Source organism: Mytilus galloprovincialis, chromosome 2 (genome assembly GCF_965363235.1).
Source record: "Mytilus galloprovincialis chromosome 2, xbMytGall1.hap1.1, whole genome shotgun sequence".
Taxonomy (NCBI): Eukaryota; Metazoa; Mollusca; class Bivalvia; order Mytilida; family Mytilidae; genus Mytilus; species Mytilus galloprovincialis.
In genome coordinates this window covers 22,917,746-22,942,211 of record NC_134839.1, presented here as the reverse complement: position 1 = coordinate 22,942,211, position 24,466 = coordinate 22,917,746, and the positions used below count along the sequence as shown (strand labels likewise).

The 24,466-nt window shown below is 32.2% G+C and overlaps 1 pseudogene; it reads right to left on the bottom strand.

Moving 5' to 3' along the window:
• Window positions 1–1,784: 1,784 nt before the first annotated feature.
• LOC143063165 (uncharacterized) lies at window positions 1,785–22,958 on the bottom strand (annotated as a pseudogene).
• Between the last annotated feature and the right edge of the window lie 1,508 nt (window positions 22,959–24,466).

Genomic DNA, 24,466 nt, shown 5'->3' with positions numbered 1-24,466 from the left:
TCTATATATAAATTGAATACCTAATCGAAACCGACAGACAAAAAAAAAGTAGTTTTAAAACAAAAACTCAAAAATGTGCTTTAATTTCTATTTTAAGTCCACTACACACTATTCCTCTAGAGGGGCGAAAGACACCAGAGGGATAGTCAAACTCCTCAAAAATAAACTGACAACGCACTAGCTAAAAAAGAAAATGACAAACAGACAAATAATAGTACAAAAGAAAAAACATAGAAAACTAAAGAACTAGCAATACAAACCCCACCAAAAATAAGGGGTAATCGCAGGTGCTCCGGGTAAGGGTAAGCAGATCCTACTTCACATGTGGCACCCGTCGTGTTGATCATGTTATTACAAACGCGGTAAATAGTAAGTTCGGTAGGTCACATCCGTGACACAAAACTTCTACAATTCCTCCCTCCGACAGCACATGGTTGATTGGATCTAGCATCCTAGGCATAATTGTAGAGGATCTCGAAGCATCAAGGCCAAAGAAAGGCATTCCGTAGACCACTTATAAAATTAGCCCCACTAATGCGTACATAGCATCACTGTCTAGTGTTGTTTTAGGAAGATTAAAACTATGGGAGTAAAATCGGAAAGGAAAGGAAGGAAGGAAAACTTAGACAGCAAAACTCGATCCTGCAAGTGGTAAGTTTATCACATGGCTAATTGCCAGTCAGATTTAAAGATTGTAGATTACGTCAACCAAAGCAGGCCTTAACTACCGACCAGAATGAAGAAGATAATAAAATTAACGGTACCAATTTTCCTGCACCAGATGCGCATTTCGACAATACATGTCTCTTCAGTCATGCTCGTGGCCAAAATATTTGAAATCCAAAGCTTATATAAAAGATGAAGAGCTATAATCCAAAAGGTCCAAAAAGTATAGCCAAATCCGTGAAAGGAATCAGAGCTTTGCATGAGGGAGATACATTCCTTAATTTATAATTTCTATCATTTTGTAACAGCAAATTTTAATAACACAAAAAATCTGTATTTTCATGCCAGTACCGAAGTACTGGCTACTGGGCTGGTGATACCCTCGGGGACTTATAGTCCACCAGCAGAGGCATCGACCCAGTGGTAGTAATTAAATTAACGATACCAATTTTCTTGCACCAGATGCGCATTTCGTCAATACATGTCTCTTCAGTGATGCTCGCGGCCAAAAATTTTAAATCCAAAGCTTATATAAAAGATGAAAATCTATCATCCAAAAGGTCCAAAAAGTATAGCCAAATCCGTGAAAGGAATCAGAGCTTTGCATGAGGGAGATACATTCCTTAATTTATAATAATTTCTATCATTTTGTAACAGCAAATTTTAATAACACAAAAAATCCGTATTTTCATGCCAGTACCAAAGTACTGGTTACTTGGCTGGTGATACCCTCGGGGACTTATAGTCCCTCAGCAGAGGCATCGACCCAGTGGTAGTAATAAGATTAACGGTACCAATTTTTTTGCACCAGATGCGCATTTCGACAATACATGTCTCTTCAGTGATGCTCGTGGCCAAAATATAGCCATATAAGTGAGGTGAAGTAAGCCGTGACATGTAACATGTCAAGAGTGGCAAACAATAATATAGGAGTAGAGTTCAAAGTCATATTGTAACAACTGTAGATTAAAACGTTAACAAAACGAAGAAAAACGATAGAGAGACAAACAGTGATGCAAATAGCCAATTGTCCATGCGAGCTTAAAATAATACCAAAATATTTGAAATTAAATAACTATCTTATAATCAAAGAATTCCTTGAACAATTGAAAACACTATTTTGAAGATTTTTTTTATTTTAAAATGACAAACTTCCCCGAGATAGCTGGATTATTTAGATTTGTCAAGAACATCTGGCCTGTGTATCTAAATAGTTGTAAACACCGTTAGGTAGTCGATGTATGGTTTTTCTGGAGGCGAGTGAACTGTAGTAATCAAAGCTTGTCTGACTGTAAAAAAAATATTTAAACATATACATGAGGTAATCTAATATTTTTTTTCTTTGGCTTTCATTACTTAATGTTACAATAGATTTATACTTTCTTTTATGTATATGAAGAATTTCTCAGTAAAAATAAATGTTCCATGGTAAAAAATCATTTTGCTCCTTATTGAAGGCCGTGCGGTTACCTATTGTTCCTTTTTTCGTAATTTGTTTCTGGTGGAGAGTTATCTCATTTTCAAGAGTTATCTCATTTTCAATCACGTAACATCTTCTTGTTTTTATAGTAATACGTAATGAACAAGATCTAAACACATTGATAAGAGCTAGTCCGGTAAACATCATGAGAAAATAGACGTTAAAACATTTCCATCATCGATTCCTCAATACGTAACATTTATCGATGTATAAAGGTAAAAACACCGGAAGGATCAGATACAGTTCCCATGTCATCAATGTCATTGTAGATTTTTTTCTTAGATGAACTAACCTTTTACTTATATCATGTGAAAATGGTGTAGCAATTGTTAACTAGATATTTGTTTACTAATGTATTTCCCTATACATGTATGCTCTGGCAATAAACATAGTCAAAAATTTTCTATAAATATTAGCTAATGAATAATAAATATTGCGACTACATCGTTTCTTGGACATACCTCGTAAGTGTTAAAGCAACAACACCGAGAAATAACTATTGTAATGTTGGTTTCAGCTGAACCAGCAGTTATGAAGAAGAAACACATAATTCTCAAAGCTCCATCGTCAATTTAAGTTCTCTTGCGGTGGTTAAATGTTGTAGCTGATATGCACCGAAGTTAATATATTTGGTAGGTACAATTCAATTAGAGTGTTCGACATTCATTTTTTTACTTAATTGATTCATTCGCAAAATGAGCTCTCTTGAGGAGAAAGAGTGTCATGTGTCTGTATAATAAGAGATGGAAGCAGGTTACATGGCAATACTAGGATAACATTGGGCAAAAAATCATTACTCAAAGGATGATAGGAATTTTATAACTTTATAGATTATTGCAAGATCATTAAGGTAAGCAGTTGTTTGTAAAAAGCAACGACAGAAAAAAAAATAACAGAAACTAGATACAACACTATAAATGGAAGTAAACACTACAGCACTTACGTTTTCCATGTATTTGCTGTTCGTGTGTCTATGCTATGATAGTTGTTAACCCCTAGCTTGTTTATTGATCTGATATACACTGTATGTGTAGTAGGGTTAAATCCATCTAGTACAAGAGTATCTCCAGTGTTGCCAACGTCTGGGTAGTACTAAAAGAAAACAAAACACTTTTCTAAAGTAGTCATTTAAGAACATTTTTAAACTGGGTAAAAAAAAAGAAAACGATATATCCCAACTTTCAGTAATGAATAGAAAAAAACATGTTACAATGACTGACACTTTAAAAAATTTTGGTTTACAGTTTTTAATTTTTATTTCTATGAAAGCACACTTCTTTCGTTTTTCTTTCTACATTATTCTTTTTTGTAAAGTGTTAACTTTCAGTCATTATTAATACTGTATGACCCTGTAAAAGCTAAAAATATAATCTTGCAAATAACATTTCATCAAGCTGCTTCTTTGTGCCCCGTGTGGCCTACGAGAACACACATAAAGTGGTTTAGTATAAATATGAGGAGTAGCATATCTTACTCTAGTATCTGATTTTCTTTTCTACTGTATCGTCATAAAATTTCTGTTTATCTTTCATTCTGACCCAATTTTGTCATCACATTTATTTTAACTATTTATATCTAGATGATATTTTTGCCACTACAAAATTTAAATCAACGCAAGTGCTACTATATTCGATTTTGATCAACGAGTAAAGATATCTACTTACCGACCAAGTGACGCCATCATCGTCCGTTACAGCACAAAACCAATGGAGAGCTCCACGTTTCTGTAAGAAACAGCCATAGCCAAGGTTAGACCGCTGAAGAAAACTGCATGCTATATCTACAGGATTATGACTATAATGTCGCGTAATGAAACTCTGAGTCGCTACATACTTAGGTACTGTCCCAGGATCTTGTCCGGTGTATTCAAGCATTCCCCAGCTGCCATATTTTGATGGAGTACCAGTGGAGGAAAAATAATTGAACAATCCACCTATTAATAATACATAACAAGAAATTATGTTATTCCTTATTTGATCGTTGAATTTGTAAATACACTTATATCGTATAGTATTTAGAATAATTTTTTGCACTTTTTATCAGTGAAAAATATAAAATGAATATGAGAATATCGGCAAAACTAAATATCTGCAAATGTAAGCACCCAGTTATCGAAACCTTTTACAATGAGTATAAATATAATATTCAACCATAAGCATCTGAATAAGAGAAAAGTTAATTAAAGGATGTTCAAACACCAATGCCCTAAAACAAAAATGTCAATGCTGCATAAAAAGCAAAATATCAAAAACTGCGAACGCCAAGGAAAATCCAAAACGGAAAGTCTCCCACAAAATAGCAAAATCGTAAGCTCAATCAAATCAAACAAATGAAACACATCTGTCATATTCCTGACTTTGTACGGACCTTTCCCTATGTAAAAAATGGTAAAATAAACCTGCTGGTTCCATAGCTAGCTAAACCTCTCACTTGTATGAAAATCGCATAAAATTCCATTACTAGGTATACTGACAATAATGTGTGAAGAAAACAAACATACATAATAAGTTGATATGTTAAAAATAGGAGTACAGCAATCAAACTTGTGTAATATAATTTGAGTCATTTAAGGTAGCACAATACAAAGATTTTTTTACTTCCAATCACTAACCTTTAAAATGCTGTAACTTTCTTATGAATGCATACAAAATAATAAAAGAGGTATACATAGATAGATAAAAGATTAAACTTTTAAATGAATGCAACATTTCTATTATTCAATCATTATGTAATCAATTATTATGTAATTAGTGGCAAAATCTCGGTCAGTTCACTTGAATGAATTTAGCTCTTTCATGTCTTTAACTATACAGAAAATTTTAATGAAATCTTAATCAACACATCATGGGCTTCAAAAGGGTGTCTCAAATTGTCCCTATGGTATTTCATTCTCTCATAAATCTCTAATTAGTGTAAACATCCTTACCACATAAAAGAAGATAATGTTCAATAGGTGTAAAATTTGTTCTGTACATTCTATCTGAAATCTGAGACACCCTTTTGTAGTTAATGGCCATAGAAACAACATATAATAAAAGCAATCCTCTAGGAATACCTATGAGGAAGCTAATTTCAATTGAAAGTGGAAATTTGAGGAAAAATATTTTAGAGACAGTTAACATTATAATTAGTTACATAATTGTTGCATCATACTAACATTGTATTTATTTGAAAGAGTAATCTGTTAGCTATCCATAACTACCACTTTTATAAATTTTCAAGCATTTTTAAGAAAATTACAGCATTTTAAAACTTGGGAGTTGGAATTATAAAATCTTTGTATTGTGCTACCTTAAAAACAAACAAATATGTAAACAAAGAAAAACAAGATGGCAAATTGACAATGCACATAAGCAAAAATGAAAGACAAGAATACAAAAAAGACTTTTTCACAATAACACAATGGCGGAGTGTATAATATCCGAGCCCCGCAAAATTAATATTTATACCCGAAAATGGGCCGATCAGTCAAGATTTATAATTTACGAAGACAAGTAAAAGAACATTTTTACACATAATTAAGATGATAAACCACGTATAGGTTATTACCTGGAGATGAATTTTGTGGATCATTTATCACAATCTTATACCAAGCTTCAAGAAGTTTATCTACTACAGACTTTATGTGTTGATCTCTATTAAAAGTGATTGCTTTATTTGTGACCTCGTCGTGACTTACTCCTTGGGCAATAGCACTGCCTTCCATAATTGATGGTCCGCCTTCGTACATCAAAAGTTTAAGTCCATGTTTCTAATAAAGGGAAACATAAAGTTTTATTTCAAATTGATATTAACAGTCTACCTCTTCTTACATTGTACACATCAAACAAAGGCAATCATTTCTTTAAATAATATTTGTGTTCTTTTGTGTTGTTCTTCGTTTCAAAATGTAATATTCGTGTATTTTTATAAAATATTTTCGGATTAAGAAATATTTAACCAAAACATTTGTCATTTTGTTAATGTTTTTGTCACTTTTTTTACTTATAAAAGTCTGTTTGTATCGGAAATTACATCCTTTTTTCGACAGTCCTATTCAATTTTCCGAAACAGACTGTACATAGTAGCTATTTTATACCTATTAAAAAACACAATATGAAACCTTCTGTCAGGAACACACTTCAAAGACAGTATTACTAAACACTAATTGAATATTTACCTTGGCGAGGTCCATAAAATATTGAAATGACGACTCTGATTGCGACATTTGATTATTGCAATATGTCTCTATTTAAGTATTCGACATGTTTAACATCTCTGCTGCCTATAAAAAGACAAAAAGTTTAAATTATCAATTTAATTATTCAATTACATGTTCATCAACAACAAAAAAATACTAGCAAAAAACATATTTTCATTTTTTTGTGTCATTTGCATGCGTGAATAAAAGTATTATATATGCATTACACTTACATGCTTGCCTGCGAGATTATTGCAATCGAAATAACCAGTAATAGCTATTGCTTTGAAGTTTCGTGTTCTATTTCCCAAATCCTCAATGGCTTGTCTTGTGTAGTCTTGGTTACCTGTCTGCCATGCCCAAACTGGTACAATTTTGTCAGGTTGTGATCCGAAAACCTGAAACAATAAAATCATATTTCAAGTTCTGAACATCCACATCTTTTTTGTTTGCATTTGGTCACATGATTTATAAATAGATCTAAAATTAAAATCGATAAGGATTGTGACTGAAAGTTCTAACAGAGACCATCAATACTGCATCTAGGTATCCGAATTACACTGGAAAGTTATTAGTTCCAGTTGATTTTTTCCTTCATCATAAGACTTTTACTGTATAATATTTATTTGTCAAAATATGATGTTCATATGTATCGCCTGAAAATTAAAGATGGGCTAATTCATGAAAAAATATATGGTACCAAGGATCGGCTCTTTAAAAATGGGTAAATATCTATATAAGTGCATGTCCACGAGCATGTAATTCAAGTTTGTCATATTCGTTATTCTTAGTTTATTTTGTTATAAATTAGTCTGTTAGTTTCGTTTAAATTGTTTGACATTTTTCATGTCGGACCTTCAATAGGCAACTATACCGTATTGGTTTTTCATTGTTTAAGATATATAATTAAAGCATATAAGCATATAATTGCTTATATTCACTTTATTTGATCACTAGTGGATAGTTGTCTCATTTGTAATGATACATCATCTATTTCTTCTATATAGAGACAATTTAGTTTATTTCAGTTTAAAGTGGTCTTCACACCTATCCATAGAAGAGCTTTATTTAGGTCCTATGTTCTTATACATCCTTTCCTTCTTAAATTCGGTTTTAGCCTTCCTTTTGAAGGTAGACCCAGAACAGCGCTTTGGACGCATGCCATTTATATCGATACCTACAAACTATCAGTGCCGGAGGATATCATCAATTCAGTAGTCAGTATTTCGGTACTGACACGATTAATAACAAACCTGTCTAAAATAGTCCGTTAATAAATCTTAAAAATAAAAGAAAAAAAGGTTTTAACTCCCTTAGGCAAAGCTGACCTCAGATGCATTTGACTATTTTTAAGGTTCTTTTTTTTTATATTATAGGTCTTCAACTGATTAGGTCCTTATTCGTCCTTGGCTATAAAATATTTGGCTTTGAGAGTTTCTGGTGAAGGCAAATACAGAAAATCGCTTCAGAAGCATGCAATTGATACCGTGTTGTTTTCATATTTTATGCCTTTTCGTCTCCTGATTTGTTTATCAAATAAATGGACTATAACTTTGCTGGTCCTGTACGGATTATGTAACCCTTTGTTGTTTCAATTCTAAACAAAATGAAATTTAAAAAATAATCCATATATTCCATTTATATTGTACTCTCAAAATAATAAAATTGAGAATGGAAATGGGGAATGTGTCAAAGAGACAACAACCCGCCCAAATAAAAAACAACAGCAGAGGGTCACCAACAGGTCTTCAATGTAGCGAGAAATTCCCGCACCCGGAGGCGTCCTTCAGCTGGCCCCTCAAAAGAATTGATGTATGCGATGCTACTTTTTAACAATTTCAATATATATAACTTTTATATATTTAGGTCCATACTGGGAGGGGGAGATGTCCAATACGTCTGTTTTATTTCCTTGTATTATAATGAAAATTAATCACTTTTTTCAATATGTTCTGTGCGAATTATGAATTTTTGTAGCTTCAATACATTTATATTATTTTATCTGATTAAATAATATCACATAAAAGACTTCATTTTGAAAAATTACTTTGACCATCTAACTCGCATCATTTTAATTATTTGTGATTTAATTATTTTTTAAAATCTAGTTTAACAGACCGTTTTCCAAATTTGCATGATTTCGGAAGATCTCTTATTATAGTATTTCATTCCTGCTTTCCAGCTTTGTGGATCTAGTTTAAGCTTTGCGCCTTGTTCCTGGGTATAATGAGTCTGTCGAAATATTCCATTCCATACCTCGTTTGAATATTCAATGTAAATCTAAAATAAAATGCCTAAACTTAATGCTAACATGATACACAAGATTGACGATAGATACAAAAGGATCATTCAAAGTCATATGTTTAAAATCCATGTAAAAAAAAGAAAATACGGTGGATTCGTTTATTTTCATGGGTGTCAGTTTTCGTGGATATTTTATTTCGTGGATTTGCCGATCTCTGCATACAAAGCCTTTAGAAAATTTGTCATTCTTTAAATATTTGAATTCATGGTTAACCTGTTCCCACGAAACCCACGAAAACTGGTATCCAACGAATAATAATGAATCCACAGTAGACAAAAAAAATTGAACGCAAAACACAATATAGAAAGCTAAAGACCGAGCAAAAAACAAACCATCGAAATAACAGGGTTGATCTCCAGTGATTATTAATGACGTCTTTTCACTAAATTCAGTACATGTAGGATGTGTACTGATTGACATATTGGTCTTAGAAGCATGACTTTTTGATTAGTTGTTATTTGTTTTGAACTAGCTGTCAGTAAGACAATAACAATAACATTTACATCAACAGTATAAATTATAAATAAGAAACAACACGAACTCCACAAAAACCGGGAGTGAAATCAGGTGCTCCGGAAGGGTAGGAATTCCTGCACCGTATACGAACTATGAGTACACTAGATAGTGTTTTTGTTGCAGGGATATATACCCTGCCACGTCCACACTGTGTTTAATAGATTTTTTTTATTTTGTAATGCTACACCACTGTTCCAGTTTTGGGAGGGTTGGTTCGCCTTTAATCTATTCAAACCCGGCCACATCTTTCAAGTGCCTGTCTCAAGTCATTAGGCTGTAATTCAAACGTTGTCGTTTGTTGCTCCCGCTTCCTGTCACGCTTCATTTTTCAGGTTCCATGGTCCCTGTCAAATCAAACCATGTGCATAGTTCAACACATAGTTAATTTAGAATACCCATAACTAATGTTTTTCGATTTTATTCGAATTTGATAGTTGCACTGAAGTTTTTGACAACAAAAACATTTTCAAGAAGACGTATACGTATAGATAATTATTACGTCAACTCACAGAACAGTGCATATCATCAAACTTGAGCAGGAAAAAAGATTCGAGAGAGAAAAAAAAACCATAGATTTGGGACATCTATTTCGCAATATGAAATAAGATACAGATCTGAAAAATGGACACACATTTTAAGACTGGCAATAGAAGAGGAGCAAAAGCTACCAGAGGAACAATCAAACTCATAAATCGAAAATAAACTGACAACGCCATGGCTAAAAATGAAAAAGACAAACAGACAAATAAAAGTTCACATGAAACAACACAGAAAACTTAAGACTGGGCAACATGAACCCCACGAAAAAACTGGGGTGATCTCTGGAAGGGTTAGCAGATCCTGCTCCACTTGTGGCACCCGTCGTGTTGCACATGTTACTCAACATATTACAAACCCGATAAATAGTCTTCAAGCTTACATGTATTTTTTGAAAAACAATAACACATTCAGTCATTATCAGACACTGTTTCGTCGTTTTATCATACCTCTGAAGTGAAATCTTGGTTTGAATCAACTGCACTCTCCGTCTTAACTTAAGTTTTAGAAATAAGTATTACTTTTCATTTCCTATTTACCTTTAAATCATTCCGAAGGGTCTTCTCAACTAACTTAGCAAACTGTGTGACGAAGTTGTCATCTGCAGCATGAGGCATATTAAACCACGGATTTGCACCAATCCGATTGCTTAAATCTATCATGTGTTCAATGGCTGCTCCTTCTGATCCCGTGTGTGTATGGTGTTCCTGTTTGCGTCTGTCGTCCCATCTTGTAGGTTCCGGCTAGATTTGTATATGTAGCATATTTATTGGTTAGATGCAATGACACAATCTCATTATTTTAGAACTCATAACAATAGGAGCAAATATTTAACCCAGCTTTTTTAGCACAAAAAAATAAAAATAAAAGAAGACCTTCCAATTTTTAAATAAAATTTCTGGTCACAGTTTATAAATCGCTTTAGTTTTCTTTTGTTTTAACAAGGTAAATAATCACAGTTAATTAGTTTTGCCTTCAAAAGCTTTTAGGTCTTAAGGTTTTAACAAATAAGAATTGTGCATACAACTATTCTAGCGGTCAGTAGAACTAGCTAAATTTGTTTGCATTAGTTTGTCGATATCAGAGACATATATACACAGAGATTGGCAACTCCGTGAAATCCCGTTAAAGATCGCGGCCCGGGATGAGATTCTCGTCGATAAATATTAGAACATGTAATCAAGTCAGGGATGAATAACCTCGATAGAAAATCAAGAAAGGCAATGGGGAAATTATTTCAGATCATATTATAATTTCTTTAAAAAAAAAAAAAACTACTTGAAATCGTTATATTTATTTTTATGCATTTATTGAGAAAAATATTTTTTTCTGCATTTCATATAATTTTTTTTTTTTTTTTTTTTTAATATTAAACATATTTTATTAACAATCACCTGTTACATCAACCCTCAGTTGCCCAGGGAAACAACTAAGGGGGCCCCAATTTTTACAGACTCATTTGTCGGGAAAAAGCAAATGAGAAAAAAAAACTCCCACCATAAATTATTAACATCCACCTTTATAAATATTATCTATCCTTGTACAAATGTACATTTCATATAATTTAACAGATCTGGTAATGATCAATTGTTATTACAAGAAACTTTTCTGTACCGCATTTCTTTGCTATAGTTTGCTCCTTAATTTACACAGTGAAATTATGTGTGTCCTATTTTCCGGTAATTAGTTCCTTAGAGTTGTGACTGTTGATTCACAGGTGTGCGATTACGCAATTTATTGCCCTCCGATCACCTGAATTTTGCCGGAGTTGAAGTTCTAAATGGATTATTACTTGGGAATTGTTTTTAAAACTAAACAAATTCTGACATATTATTTTAACCATGACCAGAACTTTATTTTAACAGAAGCACTGGGCAATACTATAGTATTCAATCAGGAAAACAAAAATAGTCATTTAACATGTCAAGAAAAGAAATGAAGCAACTTTTTCATATATATATAAAAAAAAATATGTAGCCAGTAGAAATTTGTCTCTTGAGAAACTGATTTTAAATCTGTTTTAATTTAATTATAATGTTGATTGTTGATTGACCTAAAATAAAATTATTTATAGAACCTTTGCATAAATTTCCTAAATGAACGTACATTATAGTGTTGTCGAAATCACTATTTTTGCTGCCATGAAATATTGAATATGAATCTGTCATTATTTGTAGTTTTTTTTTAAGACTTAATATCAGGGACTCTGATTAAAAACAATTTGTATCATAAGTACAATAAAATGCTCTGCTGAACTGTAGAATTTTAATGTTTTGTTTCATAGACCACCGGAGTACTGCAACATTCTTATCTTTACTCTTTCCTATCAAGTAGTGAAACTTGAGTTTGAAATTAGAAAGATTTAAAATTGTGCACAAGTTTTATCTGATCTTTTGTGGGTTTATGTTGTTCAAGGTTATTTTCGGTGCAGTGCTATGGGGGCTGTTTTTTTTTCTTTTCATTTGTTATTTTTTCCTCTATGTTACACGACCTTGTACCTTTTGTATTGCCCCTTGACATCTCCTGCTTCTGTTTAAACCTTTACTAATATATCATCTGTTTTAAATAAAATAGTCTCATTCCCGGAATTTATTATACAGAAATTCATTATAAAATCAGTTTTTTATAAGCATATAAACTGCTTGGTCTCTTCACACAAATTATAATGTTTAGGACGGAATGCATCAATAGGTACATACATGTACCAGGTCATGGATATATAAGTACACGTTATGTGCTTTTGACCTCCACAAGAATTCTTAAACATTCATAGATGTGCAAAGAATATTTTTGTCGTTAGGTTGTTGTCTCATTGACATAAACCCCACATTTCAGTTTAGTCATAGCATCTGTGCCTTGCAGAAAATATTAGCATAAACATTTTTTCAAAAGTTTAAACAGGAGTGATGAAATAGTGATCACAGAATGAGGACATGTAAAACTGAAACAACACAACACAACAGATAAATATAAATAAGCACCATTGACAATTTGTTAAAGGACTGAAACAAACATAGATGGTGACCAATGTGAGTGACTAGTGTACAGTAGTAGAGTGAACATTTCTTGCTTCTTTTTCTACACATTTTGTCATTTCATGTAAACAATTAAATATGTTACTTTCCATGGTGAGGAAGGAATTTGTGAAACGAAATATATTGCTATTTAGTACTGTCAAGATATATTCACAGGGGTGTTGTTGGATAAATGACCAGTTTCTCTTTTTTTTACATTATGCTACCTTTATGCTACAAAGGGTAGCATTTTCCATTCTCATGATGTACAAAGATATTATAGAGTGGCCTTCCAATGATAGTCATACATGTAAATCATGTCTCATTAGCAATCATACTACATGTATGTAAAAACTATGTACATGTATACTTTGTAAACATAAAGAAGACAAAGTTGAACACAAGAAATTTATGTGCTTTTTTATCCATCTGCACAACTGCCACTGTATCACTTCTGCTTTAAATTCAATAGATTGAATGCAGAATCTTGTATTTGTTTTTAGTTCAATGGTCTCACCATCAATTGCACAAAAATCGCATACACATGTACATCAAGTTTGGTGTATGAACTACAATAATATGGTGTTTTCACAGTCAAGATAAGCACATGCAATTTTCTCTCTTACAAAACCATTGTTAAATATCACATTGATAGTAGTAGTAATCAGTCCACTACATGACTGTGCCGTCACATTTGGAAAAAGTCATCACTAATACAAATGTAGTTGTTCCTGTCTGCCAGGGAGTCTTATTTTCAATCAGAAAGACCTGGGAGTCCTACATTCAGCACATGTATGATATTATATCTCTTGTATGCTGCACTGTTAGGTAAATTTGATCAACATCTTTGTTCTTTTATAACATGCAGGATCCTGTTAAAAAAATGCTGTCAGATACTGAATGTATATATATATGAAATTGTAAATGTCATCAAAGTGGTTGAAATAACGGAAAAAAACAATTTAGATACACAAAAACCAGTTTGTCTTGGGAAAGTAAATCATGTGATGGGTACATTTTTTCTCTAAAGATGGACAAGTTTTATATAAACTGTAGCCATGGACAGGGGTCTGTCTTGATATTGAAGAAAATCAACATGGCCGACAGCTATAATACTGATTTTTTATTGTAAATTACATCAAAGTGGGTGAAAATATGAAAAAAACCCTCTATACACAAATCCAGTATGTCTAGGAAAGTAATGCATGTGCTGGGTACAATAATTCTCTGAAGATGGACAAGTTTATAAAGTGTAAACGGGCTGGGGTCTGTCTTGATATTGAAGTAAAACATCATGGCCGACAGCTATAATACTGATTTTTAATGATTAATTGCATCAAAGTGGTTGAAAATATGACAAAAACAACCACTATACACAAATCTAGTATGTCATAGGGTACAACGATTCTCTGAAGATGGAAAAGTTTATAAAGTGTAAACGAACAAGGGTCTGTCTTGATATTGAAGCAAAACACCATGGCCGACAGCTATAATACTGATTTTTAATTGTAAATTTCATCAAAGTGGTTGAAAATAGGAAAAAAAACCTCTATACACCAATCCAGTATGTCATAGGAAAGTAATGCATGTGCTGGGTACAAAAATTCTCTGAAGATGGAAAAGTTTATAAAGTGTAAACGGACAGGGGTCTGTCTTGATATTTAAGCAAAACACCATGGCCGACAGCTATAATACTGATTTTTAATTGTAAATTGCATCAAAGTGGTTGAAAATATGAAAAAAAAACAACCGCTATACACTCTGAAGATGGAAATGTTTATAAAGTGTAAACGGACAGGGGTCGGTCTGCTTAAAAATTTTAATAACGTGCATATCGGCCAAGCTTTTCCCTTTTTATATACTGCAATAAAACGTTAATCGTTTCAATATTTTAACTAACAACTACTACAAACTGAATGAAACAAGGTTATTCATAGACGAAATTGAAATATATACTTACATTATGCTTTTTTGAAATGCTTGATGTAAAATAAAAATCGAAGCGGGGTGGTGTACTTGTCGTGATAGAATCAAAATGGCGATCTCGTTAAAGCCTCGTGATCTGCGCGTTTTGGATTAGATTTCGCTGACCACTGTTACAGTTGCCAATCTCTGTGTATATGTTCCGGACCATATGAGTATTTGGACCATACGCGTATGGTCATGACCATATGCGTATACTCATATGGTCGGACCATATGAGTATAATACTCGTTTGGTTATTAACGGGCCGGACCATATGAGTATTTGGACCATATAGGTATATATTTTTTTTAAATTACATTATAAACGTTTCAATAATACAAAAACCTTATCTAAAACAAAATGATGGTAACATGACAATGTAATATTTTGATAATACAAATACTACGTAAAAATGAAGTAAATGTCACCCAAGCCTACATTTGTGTACATGTAAGAATGTAATTAACGGTGAAAACTAACTATGCCATAGTTAGTTTTCACCGTTAATTACATTCTTACATGTACACAAATGTAAGAATGTAATTAACGGAGAAAACTAACTATGCCATAGTTAGTTTTCACCGTTAATTACATTCTTACATGTACACAAATGTAGGCTTGGGTGACATTTACTTCAATACGGTATCCGATGATAGTTTTTTTAGCAATTGCAAGTCTTGGTTGTGCACGATCCTTTTCATTTACACTTTTTATTTGCGAGTGAAAAGCTAGCCTTTTGTAGCTCTGCGTACAGTGACACCGAGGTCTTGGGCCGTTCCAATATGTCTACGGTGTTTTTTCAAAAGAAGCTCTAGATCTCAAATATCATAACATGACTGCAATACATCATATTCACAAACCACTTAAATAAACTATGTTACTTTCCAGTTACTTCATAATTGTGTAATGTTGTTCAGTTCATTAAGACATTTTTAAAAGTTATTTTTTTAAGTCGAAATATTGCCATTCACTCTTAATAACAAATCGATATTGACCATCGGTAATGACCATAAGTATAAAATTTGTTTATTATAGTTTTGACAAGTAAGTAAAATTTACTAGGTGAAACTTTTAATTTTCATTTAGCTTATCTTTTTATTATAATATAATAATAAAATTACCTATATGATAGCGTCTTTTTGATATGAAGAGTTTAGAAGTATTAAAAGTAAACTGTAACAGAGTGTTCATTACTCCGACCATACGCGTACGGTCGGACCATACGCGTATATGGTCGGACCATACGCGTATATGGTCGGACCATATGAGTATATACCCATATGGTCATGACCTTACGCGTAAGGTCCAAATACTCATATGGTCCGGAACATATATATGTCTCTGTCGATATTGACCTGCATCTCTAATGACGTTAATCGGAATTCATCTATAACAAAATTTGAACTGTGTTTCCAATGACATTAAAATCCGCTACCAAAAATTCCTACCGTATGTCCATTAGTGTGTAAAAAGTCCATATAACGTAGTTCAGAATATCGTTTGATAGTTTCCAAAAACGGCGGATAAAATGGGAATTTCTCGTATCGATCTTCAAATCCTGGCATAATAAAACGAACATTCCGAACAGGGTTGCCTGGATTTGTTTTACTGAGAATAAGTTCGATGCCAGCTTTTCCTTCGTTTATATTTATAACCATTCTACCTAAAAGTGAACAAAAGTTGAAATTATCTTATTTCTTGATCTCAAAATAAATTTAGACTGACCCAGATGAATTCCTGTACTGCATTTATTTGTTTAGTCTTATTTTTGTGGGTCATGATTTAATAATACTATTAATTTTTCTATTGTTTGATAATATTCAGCCACTTGAGTATTGCAAAAAATATTCCGACTAACTGTTTTTCAATCGCTGATACTTATAAAAAGATAACCCATAATCAATTGCAATGGATAGAATCCTAATTAAATGCAGGTGATTGTTACTTGTTTTGATCAAAATAAAAAAAAAAGATTCTGTATCCGTTTGAATTGAAATCTTTTAATTCAAAACATCATTTTCTGTCATCGTAATTATTGCGTTTGACCAATCAGCCCTTTCATAACATGAATTTCCCATTTCATAATGTTTTAAGTCTTTTCATTGTTCCAAAGTTAATCATTTCAGCTGATTATGTTTTGCTGGGTCTTGACATTTAAAAAAAAATAGTGGTGCGGATCCCTTAACGTCTAACATGAATATAAACTAGTGTATGATAAAACAAAAACAAAAAAGAAGACTGAAAAATACTTTAAGTTTTTATCTTTGGAGCCAAGCAAGAACGATTTATTATGTTACCATATCTGTTTATAAGTGTATATTAAAGAAAGGAGGTATGGAATGATTGCCAATGAGAAAACTATCCACCAAAGTCATATGAAGTGGATGAACGCAATTATTTTCGGCAATGAGAAAAATAAATACCATATAGTCAGCTATAAACGGTCCCAACATGAAAAATATGAAACAATTCAATTTAAAATACTAACGACTTAATTCATTGCAAAAAAAAATTCAAAATCAAATATGACAGACATGAAAAAAAACCAACAGAACTACAAGCTCCTGACTTTGGAAAGGCAAAAACGAATTATGGCCGGGTAAACAGGATTGAAGGTTTAATCCTCCATCTTTCATGAGACAATGGTGCAACAGCACAACCCAAGAACAAACTATTGGACAACTTCTGTGAACATGGTACCTTTGCCATTATACATGATGTGTTCATGGGCAAATATAAAAGATATGTCGCCCTCTCCGTCGTACAGCAGAGTGTAATTCCCTTTTGGAGCATAGATGCCAATGGTACTTCTTAACATCAGTTTCCCTAACCTCATATTATCTGAAATCAATAAATATATTATAAACAGAAGAATATTGTTTCTTGAAATGTATAGAAAAGACACGGTGGATTGACCGCATTTTTTCTATTTAGAAAAACACAACAGAATATAAATAAGCCCGCTTAAATTTCCGAATTTATGATTCTAAAAGCTATTCAGCTAAAAAAAAATGCTTTCTATTTAGTATTTTTTTAATAATACTTTTTAACTTGAAAACTTTCCTCATCTCTTACTAGCATATTTTATTTACTGTTTTGTATATAGACGTTTTTAAGGAACCAATTCAATTGCGCCAGATGCGCCTTTACAATGTTTCTTTGGTGATATAAGAACCCAAATTACTTGTATTTGAAAATTCAAATCTCTAAACAAACGTTGAAGTGCTTTGCATCAGAGAGACCGAGATGTTATTTAACTAAAATGTTTTAGTAGATTTAAACATATTATGGCGACGTTTATAAATGTTATTTGAAAGGTGTTAACTATTATCCATCCCAACCAAATACAATTCCTTTCTTTAATCTTTTTTTTATACATCCTTAATCGCTTTTACATTAAGGGACCTTTGATTTAGTCATTTTTTAATAATCTTTTAAAATAGCTAATGCATCTTTCCTAAAACAGGGCACCGATAAATATTTCGATTCTATATGATAAACGTTTATACATGTAGTATTAGTCATTTTTTAAAATCTCGATTGCAAAAAATAACGATAAGCGTGACATCAGTGGGAAGAAATCTTACGGTATGGGAGAAAACGTTGCAATTTATAAACAAAAAACTTTAAATATTCGTTTATTTATTTGACAAGGTCGACATTCTTGTTAAAAAATTAATGGAAAATAAATAAAAGAAAGAAAATACCTGGTAGAGAAGCAGGGTATCCGTCATTTCTCCAATTGACCAAATTTTGTTCATTTGTATCCCATTTATTTGCGTTGGGTCCACTGGTTCTCTGTGTAATCCAGGACTGAGAAAGTTTAGCAATATCAACAAATTTCAGCTCAGATGAATAATAAGATAGACCTCCAATGTTCATACCCACAGACACATCCTTATTTGCCATGCTGTATAAACATTGAACTATTATCATAAAACAGTTATAGAAATAGAATTACACAAAATTAAAAGAAAGTAATAACGGGAAAGGCGACAAATATATTATTATTTGTTTTTTTTTTTCTCTTTCAGTGAGATATATATGATAAAGATCATAAAACATGCTTTTGTTTGTGGTTTCGGTAGACTCATGAATGGCGACTAACAGTTGCTTTGACTGGTCATTCATTGTTTAGGGCGACTGTTAGTTCCATCTCTTGATTTTCTGTTCTGTTTTTCTGTAATCCATCTCAATATTAATCAAGTTTTTGTTTTGGATGGTGCTCAGCCTTCAGATTTTTATAAACTGTTTGAAGTTTGTTGTGTGTGCTTTCGTCGTTATTCGGGTTATTGTTTTGCTATGGTTTTGTTTGAGTCTTTGATTTGTGAGTAAAAACACTATGCTTATAGAGTCAACAATAAATAACTTAAATCCCTTTTTATTTCTCCTATACTGTTATTTATCGATATCGCTTTTGTAGTATATTTTCGATAAGTGTAGATCTAGATGACACAAAAATAATTATCATAACTTTAAATGACATTTGATTGTTTCCAAATTTCAAAATAAAAAATATAAGAAAAAACTTAATAAATATAGATACGACTAAAGTTAACCGAACCAATTATATTACCTGTTCTAATTATTATTACATCATATCATTTCAAAAAAATTTCAGCCTTCAAGTTTTTGAATTTTTTTTTTTTTTTTTTTTTGCATTTATCCGGCTAGTTATCTGGAGGATCCTAAAATTGCCTTGAAACAGAAATAATATAACGGAGCGTTTTGGAATTCTTGTAAGCAAAGTTTCATCAAACGTTTCTTTCTTGATTCCAGAATTTATCAACTGAAAATAAGATTACGGTATGATATGAACCGTGCAAGTGACGAAGTATGCGCTGAATACTTATCTGACGATTTACCTCGGGGATAAACAGTCAACAGCAGCCAGAAAAATAAAAATAACATTTTCATTTCTCCCCAAAGTTGAGGTGTGTTAACGAACTTTATAAAACAAAGCAACATACATGTTTGGGTTATAATGAGAACAGTCATTTCCACTGTAGCCTTCAAAACATTCACACTGACCATTCCAACAAGTACCTTGATGACAGTTTGTAGAACAGCCACATATACCAGGACCTATGCAATGTATCCCTTTGAATTGATAAAGGACATGTCATAGTTAAAAGAAATATTCAAGGATATGATCAACATTGAAATTGATCAGTATCATACATGTATTTGTAACTAGAGGCTCTAAAGAGCATGTATCGCTCACCTTGGTCTATGTGCGTATCAAACAAAGGACACATATGGATTCATGAGACACTAGTGTTTTGGTGATGGTGATTTGTTTGTAGATCTTACTTTACATAACATTCTTGCTGCTTACAATTATCTCTATCTATAATGACCGTGGCCCAATAGTTTCATTCGAAAATATTTTGTAAAAATTAACGAAACTGTTAAAAATTTACTATAAAGGGCAATAACTCCTTAAGGCGTCAATAGACCATTTTTATCGTGTTGACTTTGTATATCTTGCTTTGCTGTATATTATTGCTATTTACTGTTTTTGTCTATCTATAAATTGTATATTGAAGATAATAACCACAAACTGCATTTTTTTTAAAATTTACAATACAGAGCAGCGACCCAACATCGGGTTGTCCAAGTTGTCTGAAAATGTCAGAACAGATAGATTTTGACCTGATAACAATTTAAACTAATGTCAGATTTGCTCTAAATGATTTGGTTTCAGAGATATCAGGCATAAAATTGTATTTTACCCCTATGTACTAATTTAAGTATTGTCAGCCATCTTGGTTAGCGTTCAGGGTCATCGGAAACATTTTAAAACCTAGATACCCTAATGATGATTGTCGCCAGGTTTAAGTTTCAGAGGAGAAGATTTTTGTAAAGATCACAACAATTTACAAAAAATTGTTAAAAATTGACTATAAAGGGCAATAACTCGTTTTGGAGTCAACTGACAATTTTGATCATTTGAATAACTTGTAGATCTTAAATTGCAGAACATGATGAAAGTTTACAGTTTATCTTTATATATAAGAATATTCAAGATAATAACAAAAAAAGGCAAAATTTCCTTAAAATTACCATCTAAGGGGCAGCAACCCCAAAACGGGTTGTCTGATTCATCTAAATATTTCAGGGCAGATATAACTTTACCTGATTAACATTCTTATGCAGGCATATTTGCTCTAAATGCTATGGGTAAAGAGATGCAACCAAAAAACTGTATTTTACCCCCATATTCTGTTTTTAGCAATGGCGGCCATCTTTGTTGGTTAGCGGGGTCATCGGATTCATTTTTAAAACTTAATACCCCAATGATGATTATGGCAAAGTTTGATTAACTTTAGTCCAGTAACTTCGGAGGAGATCATTTTTGTAAAAGTTAACGACGGCGGTCGACGACGACGACGGACGACGGCGGACGCAAATTGATGAGAAAAGGTCACTTGGACCTTTGGGCCACGTAGCTAAAAAAGACAATCAAGTACATCAAAATTTGTACCGCTTATATACATAAGTGCAGAAAATAAATACCAGAATGTATGATTCGTAACCATTTTTTGATACGGGGTCATATCAAAGACTTATTTCCAGATCTGAACATCTGTTACCTTAAGGTACCTTCAAGCACAGTAGATAATTCTATTGAAGTTGTTTGTCTTTATGTTTGATCAATTCTCAAAAGTCCATGGTTTTTCACACCTGAAATAGTTGTGGTATTTTTATGACACAAAGTATTTGGTCATACAGACTTTATGGGCATAGAATTCAATGTATCTGACTTTTTGATTAAAACATTGGTCGATTCCTCAAACGTGTGATGTAGATGTGATGTAGATGACAATCATTAACACACTATTGTGTTTAGTAATTTAAACAACTGACCATTTGGACACTGGCAATCCCAAATACATTTGTGCTGCGCTGCATACCATTTCCAACCATCTTGACAGAGGCAGGTGTTGTCTTAATGAAAAAAAAGTAAAAATGAATCGCAAAATAATGGTTTTAACTTGGCTTAAATAAATATGGCAGGTGTTATCAAGTAGCTCGTTTTTCCATGAATGATGCCGTTTGTTTTTGTTACACTTCAGTGTTCGTGTTGTTTCTTTGTTTTTCTCTTATAGCTGATGTGTTTTTATAGGTTTTAGTTTGTAACCCGGATTTATTTTTTTTCTTAATCGATTTATGATTTTTGAACACCGGTATACTACTGTTGTCTTTTAGTATAGCTAGCTAAATCTCACACTTGTATTACAGTCCAATAAATACCTTGATATTGAAGCAATGTTACTACGTTAATTAATTTATATTATATCACTTAACAAATATAATTTAAAACGAACCAGTTTTACATGTCCCGTGACCTTTACATCCACAATCAACAGCACAATCATTACCAACAAATCCCTCAAAACATTGGCATTTACCACTATTGGTATCACATTTCCCATTCCAATGACAGTCATTTGGGCAAGTGATGGAAACACTGACTCTGAGAATATTTTAATTCAATAAAACTATCATATTCACCGAGAAATAAGCCACAGTTTTGAAGAATATATTATCACATATACAATTTTTCTTAAATTCTAAATATTTATCACCATCATGTTCATAACCTTTGAGATAGATGAATAAGTAATGCAAAGAATTAAGTCAGGATTTATTTCCGTTCCACTGTGTTACTTTCTAATCACTCTACTATTAGTTTAATGTTTATACCTCTTACTGGTCGTACTAGAATATCATTTACATTATCAAATGTTCTCATTTGAAATACTTTAGTTCCACTTTTAATTGTTTCTTTTTCAATTTGTTGTGTCTTTTGGTTTAAAATTATTTCCTAGCAAATATGTCATTAACTAAACTGTCTATATTTTCTTAATTAAGAAACCATATGTCTATGCATATAATCTCTTTTATTATGGTTTTCTTTGACTTTAATATTTTAGCTTGGAAAAAAGGTAATTTGGTACATTATACCGTAAGTGATTACAAAATATGTGTTGAATCGTTGAAGGCCGTAAGGTGGCTGTAGTTGTTGACATTATTGATCTTAGTTGTTCGGTGGAAAATAGTCTTATTGGAAATCATATCACATTCTCTTCTTCCTATATTTGGATGATGGCCAAGAGTTCTCAGAGGTAAAGCTGACAACCGATCACTACAGTATTGTATTATCATATGTAAAACTTAATAATCTTACCTTAATTTGCAACATAATACTACGAGGAACAGAACTGACCGCATTGTAAATTTAAATATACACATACGTCATACAAATTTATGATAAGGTCGTATTTGATAATATGATACCAAATAAAGACAGACAAGTTCGCTCACAAGTTATAAGGTCATTTGGATTAAAGGAAAATTGTTTATAATTTGTTTTCTCACTATTGCATGTAGGTATATTTTCAAGCTGTAAAAGAGCTTTGTCTAGTAATTTTCTTCAGGCGGAACAATAAGACAGTGGCGTATAAAGTGTGTCAAAGGTAAAATTACAAAAATAACGAATTTCAACTAAAATTCATAACGGAAAGTTCTTAATCAAATGCAAAAATGAAAAGCGCAACACACATCAAACGATGGCATTATGTTGGCAATGGTTGATTGAACCTGGTTCTATAGCTAGCTAAGCCTATCAGTTTTATAACAGTTGCATATAATTTCGTTAAAATGTCAAAAATTTGGGAACAGCAGTCAACATTGTCAGTCTATGGAATAAGCGATTTGATAAAAAAAAAATTCTTATATCAACGAACGATATTGTCTTATATCAACGAGTTGCGTTGTGGGAAATTTCAGACGAATGTTAGCATATGTACAAAGAAAGGCAGATTTCTCGGTATAAAGAAATGACTCTTTTCTTAAAACAGGGTGACATTTAACACGACATACGTCTGGAGTATAATTTCCATGATTATTTTATGTAATAACAAGCAAGGTGTATTTAAACGAGAAAATTGAATTGTTGAATAAATGCAACATAAATGAACGATTATTCATTTGTAGATGTACACATTCTAAAAATATCATGTAGTAAATTCAGTGGAATGCAATTGAGATGAATTCAATTGTTTGCTAAGCCAAAATCACCTATAAGTCAAAGATACTGCTATATTTCATTATATCAATGCTATATTTGTCTGATATCATAGCGATGATTTTTTAATATCAAAAATTTATGAATGCGATACTTTTCTAATATAACTGCTATAGTTTTCTAATATAAAATGAATACGATGACACGTCACAATGCATGTCAAGAAACTGCAAACATAATTCACAAACTTAGACCATGACCGGTTTAATGTTTTAGGATCAATATCACTAAAATTTCGTAACTGTAACAAAATTAACGCTTACACCAACTTATCATTTCGAAAATGTTGCTTGACCTTATTGATAGTTGAAAGTGTTAACAACCTGTTCAGTCTATTGCTTTCAATCACATGGTTTAATCGATTAATTCTATTTGAAGTGATGATGCAATGGCGGAATTTAAATGCGGTTGCAAGTAGTCTACCGACCTATTAGATTCTAATACTGGTCACTCTGCTATAGCATATCCACCTTGGTAATATCGCAATAGACAAAAATATCATTACTTAAAAGAAACATTCATTCAAACAATCCAATCCAATACAGCTCCAAATTACAATGAATATTCAAATGGTAGAATAAATAATCCAAACAAATTAAAATGTACAAATGCTGATGTCCCGAACTTTTAAGATACCAACTGAGTAGCCTCAGACTATAAATTGGACAACTTCAGATAAAACGAAAATAAAAAACCTTGTCAAACAGAA